Below are 20,560 nucleotides of genomic sequence, written 5' to 3'. Positions count from 1 at the left end.
ATGGGAGAATGAACCAGGTGGCTAATTGTCTCTGAAACAGATACACTGATAATTAGCAGGAGAGCACAATGCAACAGAAGCCTAACCACCAACCTTTATTTAAGTTAAGCAAATGTGTGAGCAAATGGTGCAGCTGCATCATACTTTGACAAGCTAATATAGGATCCATACTTTCTTCTAGTCAGCTACACTCCCCAAACCATGACCTCAGGACATGGCATCAATGATTCTGATATGGTAGACTTATAGAAAATGGAAAAAAATATGTGCACAAAAGCCCTTGTGCACAAAAGCTCTTCTACCACAGCTTCTCTTTCTGAGCAGGTCACTGCACAAGAAATTCTTCCTGAGTATCTGTCTTCAAACCTTGCCTTACCTCCCAAACACAAATAACCTTGGTGGCCTCATCTTGCTTTCCATTTGCCCATGTCTCAAAACAAGCATATTGTCATCCTCTGCTAAGGAGCAGTCTAGGAGCAAATAGCAAAAACGCTGCCAGTTAAGCTGTATTGCCTTGGCACTACTGCACAGAGGAGTTTACTTGATGATGGCTCTCATAGTAGATGGCTTTAGCTACCACTGCACATTCCCCCACCTTTACAAGCACTTAACTTACTGCTTCCATAAAAAGCAAGCAAAGAAATGAGTGGAGCTTGCTTTAAAGATACTAGCAACTCAGAGAGTTTAATGTTAAAACACAGATTTCTTTGTAAATGATGTCAAACAGCAGCCCAAAATATAGCACCATATAAAATACCCAATGCAAACAACTCCACAGGTGTTGACAGAGAGGTGGAAAGACAAACGTTTCCAAGTAATTCCCAGTTCCTTTTCCTGATGGGACAATTCAGGCTTTTGTGGAATAGGAGATAACATTCTCACCTTTGTTATTTTGTTTCAGTACTTGCTGTTGGTTATTCTTAAAAGATGAATACAAACAGCAGTGGTTATCTGTTTATCTGGAAATGTTCTAAGAAAAAAAAAATAAAAAAGATCATTTACCCAGCAGTCTGCTTTCAGGTCAGATTGAAAACTAATTTAGGCACTTTCCTTTAGGAGAACCTCTCACAGAGGAGGGGTTTTGTTCTAAAAGAGAACTAGAAAGCAGAACTGGAAATAAAGCAAGGGCCAAATTTATCCATGTTGTGCCAGTCTTACCTGTTCCCTACTACTTTTTTCTGGTACTGCTACCAGCAACACAGAAAAATCCTACTGACTACACCCACTCTGCTTCACCAAAGGCACTTGGCCCAAAAGTAGGTTTTGTCAAAGCTTATCAATCACACATCACTAACCTCCTTACAAATGAGTCTTGGCAGGTTTACACTGGCATAACACGGGGGCAAGAGAGTTGTGAAATTAACCTCTGCTCAGGGTCCAAAGTCAGCAAATCACAAAAATTACACAGACAGCATGAGTGGTGAAAAGTAGAACTTTTCACTAACATGTTTCTGACTTCCAGTTTTAATAGTCTAAGGAATTGTTATTAGAGTGATCAAAGAGGGAAATCACAAATGCAAGAAATCTGACAACTAAGCATCAAGCTAGTGTGGCAAAGGAGATTGCTTTCTTTCCATTTCCTGTTAAATACTGCTTTGGAACTTTATTTTGATGTAGATTTGACAAAACTCACATTGCATTTCAGTTTCTGGTGCCTAGGTCTGCTGAAAGAAAAAGAATAAAGAGAAAATGAAGAGACTGTCAGAACAATAGCTGCTTCAAAAAACAAGAAGTCTGCTGAGGCTTTAGGTTTAGAGAGTTTACTCTGACAGATAAAAAAAAGTCAATGGGGAAAATAACCTCTTGCCTACTTTTGCAGCTCCTTAAGACTATTCTAAGTCTATTCATTAAGCATGAGGTACATCTCTCTGAACTTATAAAAAATTAGCTGTGTTTTAATGTTGAAATAAAGAATATGTTAGATATTGTTCTTTTCTGTTCTTCTGTTAACTAAGATTAATACAATAGCAGGTAAGTTTTCTTTTTTTTTTCTTCTATCAATTCATCTGTCTTTTCAATATCACTTTAAAAGATATAAATACAGACCCTAAAAAATTTCAGAATAAACTAACTTTTGTTGTTTGCTCATGTAACTTTCCAGGAATACTAATAAATACATGGAAGAATATCAGCTGTTCACCTACTTCAAATATACCACAATGAAATTAAGACATTTCCAATTCCCTCAATACTCTTTATTTTACCATGGTAAGCATTAGATTGTGGTGTTTACTGTGGTTTACCTAGAAAACTGCCTGAGTATTTCTGGCTTCAACTTACCCTATGTTCTTTGAATTAATTTTTTTGTTGAATAAGTGGCATGCAGCAGTTAGCCTCTTGTAACTTTTATTCCATATAAGATTTGAACTTCCTATTTATAAATTCTCTTTCCATAGTTCTTTCTTGGGAGTCCAGGACATTTTTTTGTAAGAGGCATTTCAGGATCAGGCTTCATGTATTACGTGTGAAATGTGACCCTGCCTCTCAATTCAGTTGCTGAGTTCCAGCAGGCCTTGAAAACAGGACTTCCCACAGGGAGCCATTTCCCATTTGGTACAGGCAGGTAGCACGTGCCACCAAACATAAGCTTCTGACTAGTGCAACAATACAATCAGACTAAATTGTGTTCCCATCCCTGATTATTCAATTTTTCACACTAGACCAGAAGAAACCAGAATGTTGAGAGCCAACAGATCCAAGTATTTTCTATAAGGAACACCTCTCAGAAGATATTTGTAGAAAAGATAGCAACACTGAAGGAAGTTTCCCTTAAAATGTCTTTTTCTTTAAAAACAAATATTTAGTTGCAGAGTAAAAACAATATAGCGATTTAATTAAAACCTTAACATTTCCTTTAAAGCTGCTTGTCAACAATATTTCCTACACCAAAACACACTGTAGCATTTTGTACAGTGGTTGTGCACTTCCTCCTATGAGTTAGAGTGAAAGCAAATACTCTTTTATTGAATGATACTTGGTCTTTTTCCCTGGGACATTTCATAAGGAACATGATATATTCTTAAACTAAGCCAAAGCATCTCTTTTCTTTCTTTCCTAGTCATCTCCAGAATTGTACTGAATGAAATGTTTTTCTGTGAGTGCTGCAGTTGCTGATCTCATGTTCCTGTTCTTCACATTATTTGGGTCTGTGCAGAACCATCATATTCCTGGAGCAGCAGATGCCCTTAGCATTTGTATGTTCACTATGTAGAAAACACTGTGATATATTTGAGCTTGATTTCTCCTGATTTAATGACTTAAAAGCAAAACTAAATCAGATGGAAAGAGAAGTTTTGACTGGGGCTACATATCAGTACCAAGGAAGTAACCTCTCCAGAATAAGCCTATGTCTATGAGGCCTGTTTTTCCTTCTCTCAGACACTGAAAATGCTGAATGTATAGAAATAAACAAATTTTCTCCTTGGGTACACCACAGCCAAGCACTACTAAATTCAATAGATGTCTCCTGATTTTTTTGGTTTGGTTTGGTTTTTGTTGGTTTTTTTTTTTTTTTTTAATTTGTTGGGGGGGGTTTTGTTTGGGTTTTTTTTTCAGAAATTTGAAATGAGATCTGTAGTCATGTCGATGTTTCTGGATTTTTAGTGCCATACCAAAATGTAAAAGTCAGTTACTCAGTGTAACTCACTGTCATGAGATATTTTAATGAAAAATTGGTGTAGCTTGTAAAAGGAAAAACATATTTCCTAATGTAAGAAGACTTCACAATTCTAAGAATGAGAGGAAAAACAACTTCTATATATTGATGATAGGAAAAAAAATCTGTTTCAGCTGATTATTTTACAGATAATTAGAAGACAGTTTCCTTCACCAACAAACAACAGATAAGGCATGAGAGGAAACAGTATGTATGATCTGATTCAGAATGCCTGTCCGTACATGAATTTCATGAAACACGTTGATATTTATGACCTTGACATTCCCCACATAGTTCTAGAAATTATCAGCTTTGTTTACTTTTCCATGGCAGTGCATGCATACACAATTGTACACAAATGCTCCCCCTCACCAGCTGAGTGCACATCCATAAATAAAACATTCCTTAGAAAGATTATAGACTTAACCATAGGGAGGATCAGCAAGGTCCTCAGGAAGACGTGGCATTGGGACTGGAAATCTTCAGGGAAACAAAAAGACTGGAAGACAAGGCTCAAAATCTTGAAGGTGATGCTGTGACAGTTGCAAATGGAAACAGTCATTGAAAAAATGAATAAATGAGATTAAAGGTATAGTAATTATACGGAACACTCATTCATGGTTGTCTCATGCTGATTAGTTTGTATCTCAACACCTCTTTGCAGGCTTCTGCTTTTTGACTATATCTAAATATGTTGAAGGCCATATTCACCAGTCCAGGTAAGCACATAAGGGTAAAGAACACAAAAATCCTTCTGTCTTTATAAGACACAAATGCTAAAGTATAGCTAGCAACCCTGAAAGGTGGACCATGGACCATCTTGCTCCCCAGTCACCAGGTTTAACCAGGGCTACTCCTCCAATGATTGTCCTGATTCCTTCACTTTTTCTTTCTCTTCATCTCCAGCCCTGGTAATGCTTTTAGAGCCACACCAGAATTTATATGAATGCTGTATATAGTCAGGAACTGCAAACCAAATGAAAGCAGATGACTATTTTGTGTCCACTGGAAGTTTTGCAAATGCTTTTGAGATGGGCTAAGAGACAAGAGCTTGTAGGGACAAGGTAAAAGAGGATTTGATTCTTCAAGATCAGGTTTAACAGTAAGATATTTGCCAGAAACCCATTTAAAGAAACTTCTAACCAGGAGCAGGTCCCTTTACTTGAATCTGGTCACTAGAGAAACAAATGTTAGACCACAGGTATTCCACTTCCTGTGCTAAAAATAAGGTGTGTTTACACTTACCCATACATTTGAAATGCTGTAAAGGAAAGTGTTTTGCTTAGTTCTTTAACTAGTACTGGTTGTTGCCAAGGAAGAATCTTCTTACTCGGTCCGTGCTTTTTCTTACTATGTTGTTTTAGATGACCAAAGGTATCTTTGGAGAAAAATGGGGAACACATGGCAGAAAATCAGAGCAGGTTTTTATCCCTTACCTAACTGAACCAGCCTTTCCCCACAAAGCCCTGGGCTATTGCTTAGTTTTCCTCACATATTTATAGAGAAGATTCCTATTATAGGAATAATTCATTTAATTCCTTTAAAAGAATATATTTCTTTAAATCCTTAGTTTAGACACTTTTAAACATACTGATTCTCAGCCATCCAGCCCAAAGCTTTGGATGAAGTGATAATTAGGTGTTCAGAGCTAACCAGATAAACGCAGAGGTTATCTGTCTCCAGGCAGCCACTAAACACCTAAGCAAGAGTAAATGTACTAAAACATGAGGTGCTCGGGAGCATACATCCCTAACAAGTTTTGAAACAATTTGAAACATTTTGAGTTACTGCCCTGCCTTTACAGCCCCACGCTGCTGTGACACATCCTGGTGTGTTTAACAGTACTCACCCACACAGAAAACTCAGTGCTCATGATAAAAACATGACCTGTTTAAACCCATAAATCTGGCTGAGGCCCCTCTTTTTCAACAAGGAAACATATTAAGAAAATCCCTCTCCCACATAACTGCAAATCATACATCCTCATTTTATCAAAGGGAGGGTTTTGGGAATGTGCTTGACCCTGAGATCAGCTCAGCTGGTTAGTGTGGTGCTAAAAATGCCAAAAGGTTATGAGTTCTATTCCTGAATGGGCCATTCATTTAAGAGTTGGACTTGAAGATCCTTCCAATTCAGTATCTGCTATGATTCTTACTGCTTAGGAATCCTTTTGTTTTCAGGGTGATGATTTCATGTAAATTATTCTGTCAGTTGACTTGGAGTTCTTCATACATCCTTCCTCCATCTGCTAAATTCACAGAAATATAAGACTTGCCATTACAAGATTCATATCATGTTCAAAACAAAAAGAATTCGTAATGTAGTAAATAGATTTTTTTTTCTCTCTTCCTTTCTGTTGTAATTTTTACATCAATTCCCTTTTTTTTTTTTAATTTTCATGAAGATTCCAAGCTTTACCTACCTGATAGATGCCTAAGTGATATTCAAGAGACAAACCATTTGTATAGTGTTTAAGGTAATATGTTTATGATAATATTTTTTTTCTTTCTCAGGATGCTAAAATACATCTGATAAAGCATGATTATCACCAATAATTAAAGTAGGGTACTTGCCTTATAAATCATTTGATATAAAGCTGACCAGCTGCTGTTGTAATGAGAATTCACTGATGAAGTGGGTATTGGAAAACTGTGTTTGAGTGTATTCCACTGCTCCGATAAGTACATATATGTGTCACAGAATTTTCTTCTCAACACTTAGCCCAATTTATCTTGAAGTAATTCAGCTAGCATACCAAGAGTGACAACAATAATTAATGTGACTTTCTTCTTTATTTTTTTCATAATCTCCTCGATCATATTTCCACATCTGTGAGGAGGTTGTGTGTAACCATGGTCCTGTATGCCCTGGAGATTCCAAAAGCAGGGATCATTTTTTTCATTATTCAAGCCCACAATTTTTATCTGAACTGAAATACTGGTATAGATGTGCCCTTCACATGTCACATTACCACTATACCCATGAGTTTCAGGCAATTTTAGAGTGTTTGGTCCAGGCAGTTTTGCAGTGGCTATGTTAAAATCCACCAAACCAGAGACTTGCTGAAGTGCAAATCAAAACTCTTGTGCACTTCAGGGGACAGCATTTGGTCTTCCCTTAACTTTGTCACCTCAGAGTTATTAATAACATGGTCATGAGCAATAATAAGGAGATTATTCTGGTGGCCACAGATTTTTCCTAGTATAATTTCAAGAAACTGGCTTTTTAATGAGAAAATATGAGAAAGCATTGCAATAGATTTTTAGAGAATGCTTAATTGAATGGCACATTAAGACTAAAAGCATATGTGAATATAAGACTTCCAAACTGTTTTTGTTTTCTAACCATCTCCTTGTATCTGTAGGTCAGACTCTGTCCTCACTTCAATAAACTGCAATGTTCCCCCCTGCCCCCCTTCCAAAATATTTTCCAAGAGTTTGACAATGATCCTCCTCAGATCTCTTTTCATAAAAGTTCTCAATAAACTGAATCAAATGTGGCTTGACAGAACAAGTTACAGATCTTATTTTGCCTGAAATAGTTCTTAAAAGGTAAGGGAAATCAACATGAATGTGAATTATTTAGCCCACTATTCAACATTCTACAATCTGAAAGTGATTAGCAACAAGACAACTAATAAATACATCCAGAGATACTCAAAATACATACTATGCACATTTATGTAGAATTACCATAATAATATTATCACTAACAGAAATATGCACATATGAAAACATCTCAAAGTAAACATAACATTTGCACATAGTAAATACCCATATGTCTCAATAAACACAATTTTAAATTTTAATATGGCAAGTGTGTGGTTCTTTTAATTGAGGATGAAAAATTAAGAGCAAGCCCTTTACAGGGTGAATTCTGCCATTTTCAATGGGCAAAGCTGGTAGAAAAGTATAGCACACCCTGTGCAAATAGGTGGCATCAGGGCAAGGTCTACAGATAGCGATTAGAGACAGAACTCCAGATTAAAGTGCCATCAGAACTACAGCACCAAAAGAGGTGTTGTGGTCTAATGCTGTGACTATAATCCTGGTTTTGGCTACCAGCAAAATGTCTGCTATTCTTTTTTTGAAATAATGGCAGATGCCCCCCATGACGTGTCCTCTGTTTCATGTTTTCTTTGTAGTAGTCACTAATGCACAATTTTTTCTATTTCTCTGAATCCACTAATATTTACAGATAGCTTTGCTTGCAACACTAGCAAAAGAATAAATTAAGATCAAAAATTTGTGAACATATTATGAAGAGCAAAATCTATAATTTGCTGTAATTTCCAAATGCTATTGGTTTTTTTCCTATGTCTTGATTGTTTTGCTGAATAATAGCCTTTTAAAACTTTTAAAAATTAAACACAGTTCAACAGGACTGAATTCTTCCTATGGCTACATATTTTAGAAAGTCTTTGATTTTAACTTTGATTTTTAAAGTGTTGGGAATAAGAAGACCTCAGAATGCCTTCATTAAGACTACCTTGCCAGGGCTTCTTTGAATATAGGCACTCTGTTATTCAAGCACAGACATTTGTATCCAGAAAACTGTTCTTGTTCCTGGTCCTTGCTTCTGGTAATTCACTATTCCATCTTTCTTTTCTTCCTTTACACTATTTGCAAGCATACCAGTTGTCTCAGAGAGTTGTTTTCAGAGAGCTGCTTTTTCACCATGGAAGTCTTCAGTGATGACCATCACAGTTTGATTTTGAGATATCAGACTGTGTTTTCATTACCAACTAATAATCAAAATGAAAATATCACTTAAATTCTCAACTGAACCGTGTGCTATGGACACGATGAACTGATGGAGCATAAATATCAGAAAGCCAAGATGATATAGAGTTTCTGATTATAATACTATATGAAACAGATACAATATGGCATATGTTTCTAGCTGTTCCCTCTCCCTTTAACATATAAATACAATTTGTTAATATTTGAGTGAATTTAGTTAGGACTCCTGAATACCCCAAAACAGCTTTTACGGTTTCTAAAATGGATCTGGTGCCTGGGTTTTTCTTCAAATCCCTTCATGCAGAATGGAGACTGGACAGCAAACTTTCTAACTGTGCCCATGCACTCATAAACATCTGTAGCAAACCATAATTCTGCTGAATGCAGGAGCCACATGGCCATGGCATTTTGGTTGTGAATGTTAGAGAAGCATGTGGCTCTGAATTCTAATGTTATGGATTTTAGGGATCTCAAGTGGAAGCCAGCTCTCTGTGTTATGCAAGCATTCAACACATCCTGAAAAGCTCCTGCAAAGCAAAAGACATGCAATGTAAGGGTCTTGCAGCTTGGCAGCAAAAAAGAGGGTCAAGACCAGGATGGAGGGTAGCACCTCTCAGGAAGGGAATGGTTAAATGGCCATAGCCCCGGGAGCAGGCAGGCAGCTCCACCACTGCAACAAACAACAAATTATTAACACTGGGCAATTTAGCAGCTCAACTTAGAATAAGCAGCACATTGGGCACTGAGTACACAGTGGCAGACTGTCTATGACTCTCAGCTACCAGTCAGCCAGCAAATTTTATTTTTCGCCCTAAAAAGAGTTCTTTTAAAACTCCACTATAATAGCCCATTCTGTACCTAGGAATAATTTTAGAGGGCTGAGTCCCAGACTTCCTTTTTGCAGGTGCGAGTCAGCACATTCGCACCTCCAGCTACAGCCACCGTTTCCAGGGGTTGAGCTACCCAGGCCAGACTGTAATACAGAATTTCTCCATTTCCCTTAATGCTTTGCTCCACCATGAGCAGGTCTGGCCCATCCAAATCCAGTCCCCCAGAGATTTGCTATTACAGCAGTGTTAAACCAATGAGCAGTGCAGTCTAGATCCCAGGTTTGGAAAATCTGGCCCCCTCAAGCAGATAATTGTATTAATGCAGCACTATTTTTAAAAAGGGCACATTTCTTGATCATACCTCACACTGCAGAGCTTCTGTTCAACTAACTACACGACAGTCTGTCAACACTGAAGGAAATCCCCTGAAAGCTGTGTTTGTTTGACCAACACTGACTAAAATTAGAAAAATATTAAATGAAAGCAGCTGGTCAGCTACCAGCCACAATATTATCCCAACTTCCTTCACAGGAAATATTATAATAACATTTTATTTGTTTTTTCCCCTGCTTGCTGCCACTGGGGTGTAATACTTCTTTCATGTTGCTGATAGATCAAGAGCACTTCTGTTGGACTCAGGCTGTACTACATGCTGACAGTGATTTGCCCAGCATGGACTTTAATTTGCAATCCAGTCAATGTCTAAGGGTGCACAGGGGCAGGAGGGAGTGGAATGAAAGCAGAGACTATTAACTGCTCTACCCAAGGTTACATGCAGCTTTGTTCTTCATTCTGGTTCAGTATTTTGACCTCTGTAAATGGATGAACAGATAAACTCAGCAGACCTCCGCTATGACCTCTCTGAAGAAACAAACCCAGAATCACAGGAAAGCAACCATGAAATACCTGGGTGCTGTGTGAAAGTTACCTCTGACACTTGGACTATGCATGTCTGCATGTTTTTACTCATCCTCCTCCTGTGCAGAACAGCAGCGAATGCCTGCACAAGGACTTTGCACCTCTTCCCCAACACTTGCATTCTCCCCACTACAGCAACTACTCACTTCATGCTAAAGTCTCAGCAAAACTAAACAGCAGCCCAAAACAGGGCTTGAACTCAATGACATGAGCCACCCAAAGCTCCCAAAGCTCCCAGATGTCCCCGGACTTAGCCCTCAGCTCAGAGGGGTTTGTGGCTCTGCCATGCCAAAAGAAGCCACTTTTGCCTTCTGCCTCTTTCACCCAGACCCTTGCAGAGGAAGACAGCCTGACCCCGTACTGCTGGACTGTCCCAGCCAGTTTTGCATATTCCTTCCCCTTCAGGGAATGGTCTTTGTTTCTCTGCTGTCACAGTGGTTTTAACACACCATTTACATAATACCTTTTGAAATGGACCCCGAGGTCTGGTCTACACTAGGAAGGGTTTCTTGGGGAAGCTCTCTCAGTAACCAGTCCTACTGTGACTGCCATTGTACCACCAACAGGACACTTCTAGCACAGCTTTTGCCATCTCCTTCCATAAAATTAACTACATCAACAAAAGCGTTTCCTTTCCAGCAAAAAATGTCTTTATAAACTTCTGCCAGTAATGGAAATCCCTTTTGAAAAATTATAACATGCTTTTAATTGTCCTTTGTATCCTACCAAAGATTTCTGCTACAGGCATAGCCTTATGCAGCTACAGTTATGCTTTAACATCAGTTTAAGTATACCAGGTATAATCAGTTCACAGGTTAGTGATAGCTCTTTTTCCTCAGCACATGCATTAAAAAACAATATGGCTTTCATCCATCTTCAGTAACCAAGGGTTTGTGCATATGGAAGCCATATGGAGCATAAGAGCCTGCCTATATCAGAAATTATAACAATATATAATAATATGGGAATTTAAACCACTATAGCTGGACAATATAACCCCCTTTTTCCTCCATAAGGATGCGAATGTATGTGTGCATGTGAGTAAAATGAATGGGTTTATCCATTTTAGCTTCTGTTGCTTTGAAAGCAGTTTATCTAAACTGGAAACAAAAATTGTTTATTTCTGAGTAAGAATGTCCACATGGAGAGTCGTGGCAAAATAAATGCAGCATTTTAACTATATGAGTATCATTTGTCATTCCTACAGACACAATTGGTTCTATATCAAAGTCCTATATCTTATTTTTGCATATAGCTTCTTGTCACTACCAGCATTTGCATGTTAGCAATTTGCATTTCTTCTTGCAAATTAAAAAAAAAAAAAAAAAAAGTGTTCAATTGAGATTTGCAAATGAGCAAAGGCAGCCAGGTGAAGGCAAGCAGGGGAGATGGGGGAGGGTTGAAGGTGAAGGTGAGAGAGAGATAAACAACAGCAAAATAGCAGCTTTGCTCAGAGGGGTTTGGTTTTTCCTCCAACCAAACTTGGTGTGTCCAAGTTTGCATCATGAGTCTAGGCAAGGTGATTTTTCTCAAATGGCATCAATAACTCACTTTTAAGAGCACATATTTATTGATTTCAGGGTATAACATAATTAGGTCTCATATTACTCACATAGGCTGTGCAGTTCTCGCTGTAAACCTAGATATTATTCAGAAAATCAAAGTAATCTCTTGTGAGTATTAAAATAACAATACATTTGAGAAATGATTGCTACCATTTTTGAAACTGCATTAATGTTCATTATTTATGTAATATACAAGTTTAGAAGGGGCTGATTTTTTTTTTTACTGCATTGCTAGTATAAAAAAAGTCTTCAAGTTCTTGGAATCAAATGAATGCAAGTTTCCTTTTTTGTATAGGGTGATGAAGAGAAATGTATCACTGCACATTAAAAATACATCTCACATTTTATACATTTACGTATGTGGTGTTCTTCATGTTAAAAAAAGCCACACACATGCAAAAAAAATCTCAGAGCACTTTAGAGAATGCACCCAGAGACAAAGCTATTGTTCAGGAAAAGCCAGATTAAACAAACATGCCTGTAGTCTTGACTTGAAGGCATTTATGGAATTAACATTCTGAGTCTCAGCTGGCACCATGCTCCAAAGCTGGGGGCAGAACATGCAAAGCCTTTGGCACCTATGAGTTTCCACTGATATTCCCATTATAGACAAAAGCCCAGCATTTTAGACAACTCCAAGTAATTTCTGAATATGTGCATTAATGGAACCAAAAGTTTTAATTAACATTTGTGGCCTTAAATAATGTGGTACTTTAAAGACTGTTGGAACTGTCCTGACATCACCAGGCAGGCAGTGAGTGACATGACCTTAATACAGAATTGATCTGGCTAGTCTGGGTTATTAATATTCAAGGACAGCTTAGTTCTCCATACAGTGCAATTTGTAAAGATAGCCATGATCAGGGATTTATGGAAACCTAGACTAAATGTGACTAAACAGTGGGATATTTCCTCTTTCATCTAGGATTGCAATGCTTACAGTCCTTTGGAAAAAAGCCCTAGGATTTGTTCCTTTTTTCATGCAAAGTAACAGGTACAGGGGCCCAGTCTGATTTTTAGTTTTGACAGGGGTCACCACTATCTTTCATGCTACATGCTAACACCAGCTTTCACAATCAGTCTAGTCCCTGAGACAGCCCTGTGTCTGCTGTCATAACTGCTACAATACACAGATAATTCAAGGAAAAAAACAGCAGAGCAGAGTTCAGTCCTTGACATGACCCAGGATCACAAGAATGAGTCCATATCAGCTATCAGGAGACAGTGCTGCTCCCAGCTCATTAGTTGCCAGCACACAATATCTCTGAAATACTGACACTTTACTTGTTCTGGTTGAGCCTGAGATCCTTCCCTAGCCATACTAACATGGTTCTTTAGTCAACAGAACAAAACCCAGTGCAGGAAGGTGGAAAATACAGATCCATAGAGGAAAAAATAAAAATCCCCAAAGGCACGGATGCATTTGTGCTTAATTAGCCAGGACCCAGTTGCATAGACAAGGGCCTGGTGTGGTGGAAGACAGCAGAGTAACTAATTCCCAGCCTATGGTGTAACACTGTTACAAAAAGAAATGACAGATGTCATTCTGACATGTGTTAACCAGAACATCCTGTGTAAGACATGGGAAGAAATTGTCTCACTCTCCTCATTGCTAGCAAGCTCAGCGGTACTTCTGTGTCAGCTCTCAGTGTCATACTTTATGAAAGATGTAGACAAATTGAAGAGACTGAAGAGAAGAGCAGCAGGAACAGTTGTAAGATGTTTAGCAAATGGGTATAATTAGAAAGAAATGTATGATAAACCCTAACCTTCACACTCTGGGTGTGGTAATGAAGGAATCATTGAAGTCATGAGAAGAAGCATTTGGTAATTGGTTTATTTTTCAACAGAAAATTCCTATGTGTGCATCTGTGTGTCTGTGTGTGTGTGTGTGCGCATTAAAAAAAAGTTATATAGCTCTGGGAACTATGTGAAAACTTCTGCACGGATGGGAGATTTTTAAAAATGGGTTAAACATAATTTGGAATCATCTAGATACACTTCTTCCACCTTAGGCAAAAAGGAGGAGCAAGATTACTTCTGTGGTCCAATCTATTTTGAAGGCTTCTTCAACATTGTACTCTCCCCATTTTTCTGTTATGTTCTGCTGCGTTACAATCCACCCCAGTCAATTAATGTGTCACCTTTTTTGCCATCATGAGTCTTCAACACAGCCCCTTTCTACTGTACACATGATTCCCCAGACACATTGCACCAACAGAATTTCTGGGCGATTACCAGGATGAGATATTTAGTATTATAATAAGCATTACTTGGAATAAGCAGACATCATAGTTTCTAAAAGTTCCAATGTGGATTTGATTATTTTGCAGAGAAATAGAGTCAGACAAAAATATATTAATTTATATATATAAAGTGCCAGACCCAAGCAAGAAATTCTATAAGTAATTCTTAATGCTTAATTATGATACACCACAGAGTTTGTGTCTGATAATCAGGACATCAATGTTTTGCACTTTGGGAAGACTTGGAGTTGCATATTTACTGCCCTGTGTAACCAACACGTGGTTGACTCCAAAGACCTTCTTCTCCAGGAGATTTCTCCAACCTGCAAACAGCACTGCAGGTATGAATTTCTATGCAGAATCAGAAAACCCCACATCTCAGCACCTTAAGTTTCTCTCCAGCTATGTGTCATCACCAAACTCTACAAATGCTACTGCAGTACTTCATGCAAGTCACTTTTCCACAACTTTCACCATTTTCACATTCCTTCTCTGAATTCCTTCTGTATGATCCAGCTCTTATTTGGAAGTCTCAAAAAATAGACCTAGTAATCAAGCTAGGTTTTACTATTTCTGACCAGAGTACAAGCATCTCTCCTGCATGACAGACTGCCTGTTTATAAATCCTATCGCTAGTCTTATCTCTTCCAGATCCTCATGATTTATGATTCACACTAACCCCAAAAATAATTCTTAAAACCTGATTCTAACCAAATTTCTTGCCCTGTTTGGTTACCTCAAATACCTACTTTCTTGCATCATTAGATTTTTCTTCATTAATCCCATTTTTCAGCATCCTTTGCTGTCTGTCCAGCTTCATATAACCTGAAAATATTGCAAACATATATTTCCCATAAGGTTCATATTGTATCACACTGAAATAGATCAAAAAGGTAACAAGATCTCAGCAAAATATTAATCAACATAAAATTGCATTTTGACAGGAAATCTCTTTTCTGATAATCTGCATGTGGTCATCCAGCCAGCTTTTGTAGTGCTGTATAGATTCTACAACCAAACTGTGTTTCCATGGTATTCTCATGAAATGGCCTATGACATGGCAACAACATCCCCATTAAGTATTTATCATTATCCCTAAGACCAAGCAGCAAGAAAGTTCCCAGTGTTACCCTAGAAATTATACATCTAAGCTGTAAACACAATCTTTGTAGAGTAACTATAATTCCATGGAAGTCTAATAATACAGAACTATAGAATTTATCTTTGCTATTGACTTCACTATAACCCTCAAAGATTATATACTGATTCACGTAATGACTCAAAAGAAAGTTGTTGGGATAACTGGGGGATATTCTATGAAAACCCAGAGAAGATGATCCTAAAGCCATACGGTATAGTTCAAGAAGTTGTATTGCATTGGCTGCTCATGTTCCAGAAGGTTAGCATGCCCTACTGTACAAATACTTAGTGGAATAAGGTGGGTTCAACATCTGCATGGCCCTTGTAGGCCAGTGCCCAAGCTGTTCTAGAGATGCTCGGGCTTCACCAACACTATGGAAGTGTCTTACTGACAGTGACAAATAGTGTTGGTGCATTCAGGCTTTGCTTTTACTCTGCCTTGAGTCTAAGAAACAGGCTCACTTTCCATTTGTCTTCATTGTAAGTGACTCTAAAAGGTAATGACAGCTGGCAAACAGCAAACAGCAATAAAGCCAAAATAATATTCTGAAATGGGAATTATATCAACACCCAACACTGCCAAAATTGTGCTTTGCTCTAAAGACACCCAGTTCCTGGATTTTCAAAACATTTGCTTCAGCAGACAACAGACGGTATAAGAAAAAATCTTAATCCTTCTTCACCTTCCACCAAAAAAAAAAAAAAACCAACCCTCTTGCTCTGCCTTCCCAAAGGAAAATAGCAAGCTTCCTAAAAATGTTGTCCAGGCATACAAAAAGAAGGCAAGGAATGCGGCTGATTCTTCCAGAAATACAAGCTGATAGTGGGAAGGATGTGGGCTTACCAGAATTCATGCCAAGTTATGGAAGCCTACATATTCACAGCTCCCTACCAAACACAAACATAGCATTAATCAAGGTGTGAGAAAGACATATTGCCTCTGTAGCTGGAGAGGGAAGCAGTTTGATCATCAGAAATTTCTTAAGTCATGGCACAGGGGTATAGGAAAATTAAGAGGCTTAGAAGTATTAGGAGTATCTGGACTGTTACATTTTATAGAAAATGTTGACTAGTTTTTATTCCTGAATATTTTTATATTTTCATCGGATATTTTAGTACCATGATTAGTAAGCATACAGTGCCTCTTAGACACTGTTTTAATGAAAACGTAACCTGAAATTAGGCAGTATTTGGGGAAAAAAACTGTTGGTTGGAAATATGTTTCCCTACTGACATTAAAAACAATCAACATAACTCTATAATGATGCAGAAATTTAACTTTTGTACATTTTTATTACATTCAGGATACCAAAAGTAACTGGATTTCTTCACAGAAAGGCTGTCATTGAATTCAGTTTTCTGGTACATTTTCCTTCCCATATAAACCCATAAAAAGTATGATGGCTGAAACATTAGGACTGCTTAAAGCAGAAGCTGATGTATCTCGATACAGAAAGAACAGATAGATTGCAATCTGTTTATGTCTTTTACATTTTTTACTGTATTAATAAGGAAACACTGTGATTACCAATCAAAAAAAGACTCAGGAGTGCTGCTTGTAAAGTGCACTATTATAAAGATTTATATCTGTATCTGGGGAGTAATATAGTGCATTGATATTTTAAGGAGCTCAGTTCAAAATCTCTTTATTCAATGAAAGCCCATGAGAGTGAAATATATTTTTCCTGGGACAGCATCGTTGTTTGTTTATGATAGGAACTATAATTTTTTTTCCCAAAATTATAGGTATGTCCAAAATATCTCAGAATTAATTATAAGAGAAGTTTCTTGCTTTTAACTGAAATGCTTTAGAACGTGGCATTAGGCAGTCCAAAAAAAAAAAAAAATCAGCTCCTGGTCCCTACATTTGGTCAAGTCTGAACAAAAAGATATCTGTATTCAGCATCTGTTTCATTAACCAAAATGTATTACTCAAAATACTTGGAGAAGATGGCTGCTTATGCATATTTAAAAACACAAACCACTAAGAGAAGAACATGAACCAATTGTTCCACTGGTGCTTGAGGGAGCACCGCAGGGAATTCACCTTTCTGGAGACAGCTTGTTCTGTAGGTTGCATATGTACATCCTTTTGTCTACATTCTGTCAGCCTTTTGCAGGACCCAAACTTGTCCTTTTTGAATCAAGAGCCTGTACCTAATGTTTGCACACCATTGCATCTTAAAAGAACAGAATGAGGAGCTAGAACATGATCTAGCAACTCGCTGCAATCTTTCTTAGTACTTCATTAACAGATGCCAACAAGTTGTGCATAATCTAAAATAAATGGCTAATTCTTTTCATACAATGTATAAATTCATGTGCATGCTTCTCACAGCACAAAGTACCATGGCAGTGATATGTTTGCAGAGTATTTGTGTTAAATACTGTTGTATTTATTCTGTTAATACAACAAAAGTCATAGCAGTTTGGGGTTTTGTGTCTGGCTTGACTGCATCAAACCTATTCCTTAAGGAATCAGAAGAGCTTTAAGATCCTTTAAGAATCTTTAGGAATCAAACAAATTATATTTTAAAAAACACTTTTCTAAATAGTTTTTAATTTGTAGTATAATTTTTCCTTTCTGGAGAGCAACATTTCTGCTCTCTGCCTGCTTCAAAGATCTTTGGTAGGTCCTGAACCAATTCTACCATTCTCTTTGCTTTAGGTCACATTTTGATGTGCAGACTAGGAGAATGCCAAACCACACCATTTCAGGTCTGTTTTGGCACAAATAGACACCTGCTATACTTTGGAAGAACACTGTATAGTCAATTTATGAAGTTCACCAAGAGAAAAATTAAAATGTGGTAATAATTTAATTCCTTTCTTCCTTCCTTTTAATTGTTAAAATGTAATCTCAAGGCCATACTCTTGTCCTAAGGGTATGATATATATCAAACTCGTGTGTGTGTAAGTGGATTTTTAAAATGTACTATGAAAAGTAGCAACACACTGAGATCAGAATCTAAGCAAGTAAAAAATAAGACGCATAGGAACTGACAGCATAAATCCAAAGTTTATCATATAATTCCCAGATCCATGTAGCTGGTCCCTAGGAACATAAAAAACCCAACAGTACAAAGGAAAACATTTTCAGATGTACTTCTTTTTTTTTCTTTTTTTTTTTTTCCATAAAGATCCTGCTGCAGAGGTTATATCTGACAGTGGGGAGCTTTTTCTCTTATCTTCAGTTCCCACAAGAACCAAGCTTGAACATCAGAGCTCCCTAAGCCTAATAAATGAGAGTATTCTTGTCTGCTTTATCTTTTTTTTTCTTCTGCCTAGTCATATGATGAGGAAATAAATATATGATCTTGTTTTCAAAAGAAGCTATTATATTAAACTGAGGGTGTGAGGCTATCCCATCCCCTGGGCTCTCACCTAGACCTGCATGGCAACGTGCAGTCACTGGAATGCACAAAGGGTGGCTGTTGCTCTCCTTGGAGCAATTGTCCTGGTCCTTGCTTTGGAGCTGGAAGGAAAGTGGCCTCTGCAACTTGCTGATAATGCCTCCCCACAGTCACTCTTGTTCTGATTAGTCCAACAGAATGGGGTGCACATCACAATCCATTTCCATAAATACTCACTTACACCTCTTTTGCCTTCATTTCCCACAAACATTCAAGTACTTGACTCATGTTCACATGAACACTCCCAGAAAGAGAATGTTAAGCTTACATGCTTGAGCACTTGCTTATAGTAAATTTTAAAATAACTGAGTATGCAAGTCGTAAGATGGGAAATAGAGTGTCTTTGCTGGTCCCTGGCAGAGAGGCATTAAAATAAACCTGGTAAGTACCTGCTTATGTCCTTCTCATCTATAATTATGTCTGCACAAGCAGTTTTATTTGGAACAGTGCACTCGCAATTTGCTCCTCTACCATAGTTCAGTGGATGTGGCATGGAGCAAGAAATGTACAGCTCTGAGTCTTTATTTCCTCTAGAGCAGGAATGATTCTGTTCTGTAACCTGTGCCCCATACTTTGTGATTTTTAGACAAAATACACAGTGTAAGAGTTATACAATATTACTGAATGTTGCTTATCATGTTTTGCATGGAAAAGATCTTCCATAGGAAAATGTCTTCCATATTCTTCTGCAAATGCTCATGGACCACAAAGAAACAGTCAAAAAAGCATATTTTTCTTAATGCTAGTGGCATGTTCTGAATTTCTGACTGCTCAAACTGAAATACTTAAGTCTGAGCGCAACCAATCAGCCTCAGTTTTTATACTTCCTTCAGTAGGGCCAGCATTTAATTTCTGGCTTATATACATTTCTTCTTTATTTCCTAAAGTTTAAAAAAGTTAGAAAGATGAGATTTGGACACAAGAGATAGAATTCCAGATGGAAAAGAGAGGTTTATAAAATGAAAGAGAGAAAAGCCAAGAGAAAAACTGAGAAATGAAACATCTAAAAGAGTCACTAGCTTGAACATGGACACACGAGGCCAAATTTGTCCTCAAAGTATTTTTGCTCTTTCAAACCTGATGGATTAAACCTGCTATTTGGTTGCTGAACAATCTGTACTAGTAGGACAACTACTAGAAATGGCACATAACCAATTTGCTGAGAAGTGGTTGTATTTGCTCTGAGCTGTAACTGGTTCCACAAACACCACATAAAAGAAGCCCACATCAGTGTCTGGCAGTTTATTTCACCCTGAGCCAGCCAAACCCCAACACGTCCGTTGTGCAGAGGAAGGACACCTGGGGGTAGATCCACTGCACTTGGAAAAGCCCAGCCTCATAGCAAGGCCTTTATTATTTACCATCCAAATGTTGCTGTATCTCTGAGCTTTGCAGACTGCTCAGGCCTCAACAGACTGTGAGCAAAATTGGACCCAATGTGAATTTGCAGTAACTTGCTCTGCAGTGCTTGATTCCCCTGCCTCCCGCAAAGTGTCTCTGAGGACTCACACACAGCCACCATGCAGATCAATAACTTTACAGTACAAACAGACAGAAACTTTCCCTTTTGGGAACAGGATAAGGCAAAGTCAATTAATGTACAACAGAGAGATGAGTAATTGAGCCAGGAGTATTTTAATAGGATATACCAATCCAGCATTTGCATTTTCAAACTGGTATGTACCTCCTGATCCAGAATCACTTTAAATCAATTATTAAAAAATCCCTATGAGGCTGGGAGAAGTCATTGTCACTTTTTAGATCTTGAAGAATGCTGTTTTAAATCTCTAATACAAAATTTGAACACAGGACTCCACTCACTGCATTTTCTATTTTCTTTTATGTGTAGGCTTGCAATGGCATAGCCCAAACTTCCCAGGCATACATACTCAGTTCTCAGACTTGGATTTCAAAAATACCAAGGTTTCTGTGCCAGAGATTGATTCTTCAGAGGTCAATATGCAAACACTGAGAATTAAATAAGTAGATTGACAGCAACTGCCATCAGAAGTCAGCATTTTATAGCACAGATTCTGAGGTGCCACCGGATT

The sequence above is a fragment of the Lonchura striata genome, chromosome 2 (assembly GCF_050655825.1).
Source record: "Lonchura striata isolate lonStrDom1 chromosome 2, ASM5065582v1, whole genome shotgun sequence".
Lineage (NCBI taxonomy): Eukaryota > Metazoa > Chordata > Aves > Passeriformes > Estrildidae > Lonchura > Lonchura striata.
The sequence above is the reverse complement of the archived record's forward strand: the minus strand, read 5'-3'. Positions refer to the sequence as shown.